The following is a 6,728-nucleotide window of genomic DNA, read 5'->3' on the forward strand; positions in this document are numbered from 1 at the left end:
TTACGCTCATGTGTCGTCGGGATCCCTTTTGAAGAGTTATGTTCTGATGGAGAGTTTTGTCAGCGTTCTCTCTCTCTCTCTCTCTCTCTCTCTCTCTCTCGGTTAGAATGGATCTTTCAGAGCGACATTCATTAATGTCGTCATAGAATGGATGTATCGTTGGTCTTCGCGTTCGATGATATAATTTACTTAGCTGCAGACTAATAATTAATATCAAAGACTTGTTCTTATTCTGTCGGTCTCGATAGTAAAAGTTAACCACGTGGTATAGTTCACTTTCAGTAGAGTACTTGGATGATAAAACCTAATGGCCATGGAGTGCAGGCCTGGTCTCAAGAAATGTAAATCAGGCGGTGTTTTATAGTGCCCATAGAACAGGCTTGTCAAATGATGCCTGGTCCTGTATGTGTCCCTGGGGGCGTGCCTATGACTGAGTTAGACTTGGTTACAGAAATACAATTCTATCACATTAACATCAGTACATAGCATCTCAATGTATTACAAATAGCTTTATCCTTATTAATACATTTTATACAACCATTATGATGCCAGTCTCATCGCTGAGGCTATTATATAAACAGTTTTATGGTAATATGGCTATATTGTCTCTTCTGAGTATCACAAAATTGTACCAAGCGGACCAGTTCGTAGCTGGAGTCTTCATCAATCTTCCATACCTTCTCCAGAACACACATGTCGCTCGGTTCTCCAATTCTATGAGTTGGAAGAATTTCCTTTGTCTCTCTATGAAACATGTGGTAGTAGATTCTCCTCTTGGAATTTTTACAACCCTGGGTTGGGGGGAAGGTAGGTTGGGTGATGGTACAAAGGGGAGGGGGTCAACTGTCCTTCCTGTACCCAAAGAGGCCAACGTCATGACACCACATTATCTGTTCCACTCACGTGTGTTTATAGTGCGCATGAAGGGGAATCCACATTATCTGTTCCACTCACGCGTGTTTATAGTGCGCATGAAGGGGAATCCACATTATCTGTTCCACTCACGCGTGTTTATAGTGCGCATGAAGGGGAATCCACATTATCTGTTCCACTCACGCGTGTTTATAGTGCGCGTGAAGGGGAATCCACATTATCTGTTCCACTCACGCGTGTTTATAGTGCGCGTGAAGGAGAATCCACATTATCTGTTCCACTCACGCGTGTTTATAGTGCGCGTGAAGGGGAATCCACATTATCTGTTCCACTCACGTGTGTTTATAGTGCGCGTGAAGGGGAATCCACATTATCTGTTCCACTCACGTGTGTTTATAGTGCGCGTGAAGGGGAATCCACATTATCTGTTCCACTCACGTGTGTTTATAGTGCGCGTGAAGGGGAATCCACATAATCTGTTCCACTCACGTGTGTTTATAGTGCGCGTGAAGGGGAATCCACATTATCTGTTCCACTCACGTGTGTTTATAGTGCGCATGAAGGGGAATCCACATTATCTGTTCCACTCACGTGTGTTTATAGTGCGCATGAAGGGGAATCCACATTATCTGTTCCACTCACGTGTGTTTATAGTGCGCGTGAAGGGGAATCCACATTATCTGTTCCACTCACGTGTGTTTATAGTGCGCGTGAAGGGGAATCCACATTATCTGTTCCACTCACGTGTGTTTATAGTGCGCATGAAGGGGAATCCACATTATCTGTTCCACTCACGCGTGTTTATAGTGCGCATGAAGGGGAATCCACATTATCTGTTCCACTCACGTGTGTTTATAGTGCGCATGAAGGGGAATCCACATTATCTGTTCCACTCACGTGTGTTTATAGTGTGCATGAAGGGGAATCCACATTATCTGTTCCACTCACGTGTGTTTATAGTGTGCATGAAGGGGAATCCACATTATTTGTTCTACTCACGTATGTTTATAGTGCCCATGAAGGGGAATCCACATTATCTGTTCCACTCACGTGTGTTTATAGTGTGCATGAAGGGGAATCCACATTATCTGTTCCACTCACGTGTGTTTATAGTGCGCATGAAGGGGAATCCACATTATCTGTTCCACTCACGTGTGTTTATAGTGCGCATGAAGGGGAATCCACATTATCTGTTCCACTCACGTGTGTTTATAGTGCGCGTGAAGGGGAATCCACATTATCTGTTCCACTCACGTGTGTTTATAGTGCACGTGAAGGGGAATCCACATTATCTGTTCCACTCACGTGTGTTTATAGTGCGCGTGAAGGGGAATCCACATTATGTAATCATTCTGGATATCAAACAACAGCAAGTATTTTGTCATTGACATTTAGCCATTGTTTAGAAAATATGGAGTAATGAAATGAAACAATTATTCTATGAAGTTTCTCAATGTATTTGCACACCGTTGTGGAAAATGTGTGCATGATTTGTCTCCATATTGCAATTTCAGAATCCAACAGCAAAAGGATTTTGTACAGCTTGGATTGAACAGTTGCCATCATCCTTAAATGATTCCGATGTCTTAAAGCTTATAATAATTTGTGGCATTAATTTTTGAGGCAGCGTTGAACCAAAGCTTAATGTGTTAAGGGAATAACAATTAATTTGCGGGGCTGATTGATGTCAGGAAAACAAACTTTGTCCCCCAGAAATAAAACAGTCTCTGACACCTTCAACAACAACCTACATGTTACAGTGTTGCTGTAATCTCATTAACAGGAGAGAATTTATAGTAAGCTGAATAAATCCCTCTCTCAATGTCTTCACTGCTCTGTAGGACTGGGTAGCTATACATAGTCACATACAGTCCAATCGAAACAGCCAACTCTGTCTGAACATACCATGGATTTACTCCTCCGCTTGGAGCAGTCCTGTTAGTATATGTTGTAACTACTGTAGATGTTCCTACACACTACCATCAAACTGGTATGTTGGAAGTAAAGCGATGCAGAAACAGAATACAATTCAGAAATCCCATTAGACATTCTTCCTAACCCTGCTCCCATCCAGCCTGGATGAGATTTAGAGCAGACTGCTAATAATAACACTAACTGAGCGATTGCCTCGTAAAAGCATGCATCCATCCAAATACAACTATTTGCATCACAACATTCTCAAACATGGAATCCTTTAACTATTTCCTCTACGTACATTTTCAGTGGTGGAAAAAGTACTAAATTGTCATACTGTACTTGAGTAAAAGCAAAGATACCTTTAATAGAAAATGACTCAAGTAAAAGTGAAAGTCACCCAGTAAAATACTACTTGAGTAAAAGCCTAAAATGTACTTAAGTACAGTGGTGAGAAAAGTACTCAATTTTCATACTTGAGTCAAAGTAAATGCCATACATCAAATTCCTTATATTAAGCAAACCAGACAACACCATTTTTACATTTATTACGGACAGCCAGGGGCACACTCCAACACACAGACATAATTTACAAACACAAGTATTTGTGTTCATTGAGTCAGCAGCATTAGGGATGACCGTGTTATATTGAACGGTGCGTGAATTGTACCATATTGCTGTCCTGCCTGAGCTGTGAAATGTAACAAGTACTTTTGGGTGTCAGGGAAAATGTATTGGAGTAAAAAGTACACATTTTCTTTAGGAATATAATGGAGTAAACATAAAAGTTGTACAGACACCCCAAAAAACTTCTATTAGTAGTATTTCAATGTATTTTTGCTTAGTTATTTTATGCCACTGAAAAATGCTCTCTTCCTAATGCCTGGTTTGGTTGGAGTAAAATCACTGACCTAGAAAAGTGATACTCTGTTTTTAAAGACATAAAGGCTTCACTAGCAACCCTATTAGAGAGGACTATAATCAAATTAATCATCAGAAGCTAATTTATTATCTTTACTGAGTTGTATTGACAGCAGACTCTACAATGACTCAGCACAATTGATCTGTAGTTGCTATACTTAGGAAAAAGATGTCAAACAAAATACAGATACGGAGATATGAATTACAGGGCTTTTCTTGTACTGTTTGTATGACTATATTGAGGTAGTTTGCTGCATTAAGGTCTCCCACGGTTTAATTTGAGAAATTCAGGCAGGATCTTACTTTTGGCTTCAGCCATTTGTGGCTGAGATTCAATAGAGTCTAGACAAGACTATTGTCATGGAATATCACATCAGACAATTACCATTTATTTCTGAGCTATTGTGCAATATTGTTTTTTGTGCTCACTCCTGCCTGTACACTGTCATTCAACAACTCTACAATCACAACCAAAGCGAATGCACCATACTCTCATAGATAGAGTACACTTTGAGAGAAACCTGATGTAATACGCTATGCGCTATGCATCAGAATATATAAATAAATACAATTTAAAAAGGGGGTAGACCAGAATGTCAGCCGATTTGATGGGAGAAAACATGTGCCTGATCAGATTTCCCGAGTCTTTGATCTCATCCACCCGGCGTTGCCTCTGGGAGACAGAAGGTATTCAGGAGAGAGCACCTCAAGAACAATGTGGGCGTTACATGTAAGACACTGGCAATGGGCTGCAGGAGAGGTAGGATGGGGAAGGGTTCAAATGAGGAAACAAAGGCTTCCCACCTACAGAACACAGTGGTATATTGTGTAAAAAAAAAGATGTTTATTTAATTTCTTCTTTCTTATATGCACAAAGAGGTTGCTTCTGCGACATCATGACGTGTGTTTTATTAAGTTTGACATGTGCTCTTTATCCCAGAATGTAAAATGTGTGTTAAATCAAAAGTTATGTGAACAGTGTTACACTTCTCAAAAGGCACCGAATTTGTGGAACGACCCGCTCCGCCAACTCGGTGCCTTTTGAGAAGTGTAACTTGGTATTTAAAGTATTTTTTTTCATTCTGTCATAAAGAGCACATGTTAAACTTCATTTAAAAAAATCACATCTCGAGGTGAACTTAAAAAAATACTATATTAAGTGCCTATTATGTGCCAAATAAAGTAGCAGGGTTTAACGTAACAGGGTTAACAGTTTCATCCGAAATCAGCCACAAATCCCCTTGTGACAGGTGGAATGGGAGCTTGTTGTGTGCAACAGGGAGGGGCAATTGAATGCAATCTTCACCATTTTTTTTTTTACAAATTGTTAAAACATTTTTAGCCTGTCTATCTATGGGTAACAGGGTTGATGTGTTATTCTCGACCCGCTCAGTTTTTCACCACAAAACACCAGAAAACGGCCAAAAATAGTAGAACCAGCTTACCGGCTTTTACATGATGATTTGACTATTAGATAGATGTTCAATGTTTCAAAAGGAATAGTTTCACCATATTAAAAAGAGATTTCACGTAACAGGGTTGACCTTAGAATGAGGGACAGACATAAATTAATCACTAATCACATGAAATAAATAATAATCTTCAGAATTTAATTTGTCAAAACAACAAAAATAACTAGGGCTTCACAATGATGGTGAAAACTTGGAGAAATGTTGGGGATAAGTGTATTAAAATCTTCCTAGAAGTCACAGAAGAAACACAGAGGGACATGTAAAAATACTGAATTTATTCAGCAGGTTTTTATTCATAGTAATAGTCTGATTTATTGAATTCTCCATGTGGTCTATAGTAAAGGGCACTTCGTTAATATAACAGGCTTTTAAAATTAAAATTCAATATTGGTCCACAATTTCTACTTAAAATATCAACGGGATAAAAAATGCACAACCCACCGATCTTTAGTATTTTTCTGTCTTTAATAAAGTTATCACGAGAGTGACGACATCTATACTGAACAAAAATATAAACGCAACATGCGACAATTTCTAAGATTTTACCCAGTTACAGTTCATATAAGGAAATCAGTCAATTGAAATACATTCATTCAGCCCTAATCTATGGATTTCACATGACTGTTAATACAGATATATACAGATAATACAGCCTGCAGAGCTCTGTCATACTATCCAGGTCTGTGCCCAAACAATTCAAGCTTCTACTTCTAAAAATCCACCTTTCCAGAAACAAGTCTCTTACTGTTGTCGCTTGTTTTTGACCAGCTTCTGCCCCCAGCTGTGCCCTGGACACCATATGTGAACTGATTGCCCCCCATCTATCTTCAGAGCTCGTACTGTTAGGTGACCTAAACTGGGACATGCTTATCACCCCGGCCGTCCTACAATCTAAGTTAGATGCCCTCAATCTCACACAAAATGATCAATGAACCTACCAGGTACAACCCCAAAAACATGGGCACCTCAAAGATATAATCCTGACCAACCTACCCTCTAAATACACCTCTGCTGTCTTCAACCAGGATTTCAGCGATCACTGCCTCATTGCCTGTGTCCGTAATGGGTCTGCGGTCAAACGACCATCCCTCATCACTGTCAAACGCTCCTTAAAACACTTCAGCGAGCAGGCCTTTCTAATCGACCTAGCCCGGGTAGCCTGGAAGGATATTGACCTCATTCCATCAGTAGAGGATGCCTGGTTATTCTTTAGAAGTGCTTTCCTCACCATCTTAAATAAGCATGCCCCACTCAAAAAATGTAGAACCAGGAACAGATATAGCCCTTAGTTCACTCCAGACCTGACTGCCCTTGACCAGCACAAAACATCCTGTGGCGTACTGCATTAGCATCGAATAACCCCCGCGATATGCAACTTTCAGGGAAGTTAGGAACCAATATATAAAACAAAGGCTAGCTTATTCAAACAGAAATGTGCATCCTGTAGCACAAATTCCAAAAAGTTTTGGGACACTGTAAAGTCCATGGAGAATAAGAGCACCTCCTCCCAGCTGCCCAATGCACTGAGGCTAGAAAACACTATCCCCT

This window comes from Salmo trutta, chromosome 3 (assembly GCF_901001165.1).
Source record: "Salmo trutta chromosome 3, fSalTru1.1, whole genome shotgun sequence".
Lineage (NCBI taxonomy): Eukaryota > Metazoa > Chordata > Actinopteri > Salmoniformes > Salmonidae > Salmo > Salmo trutta.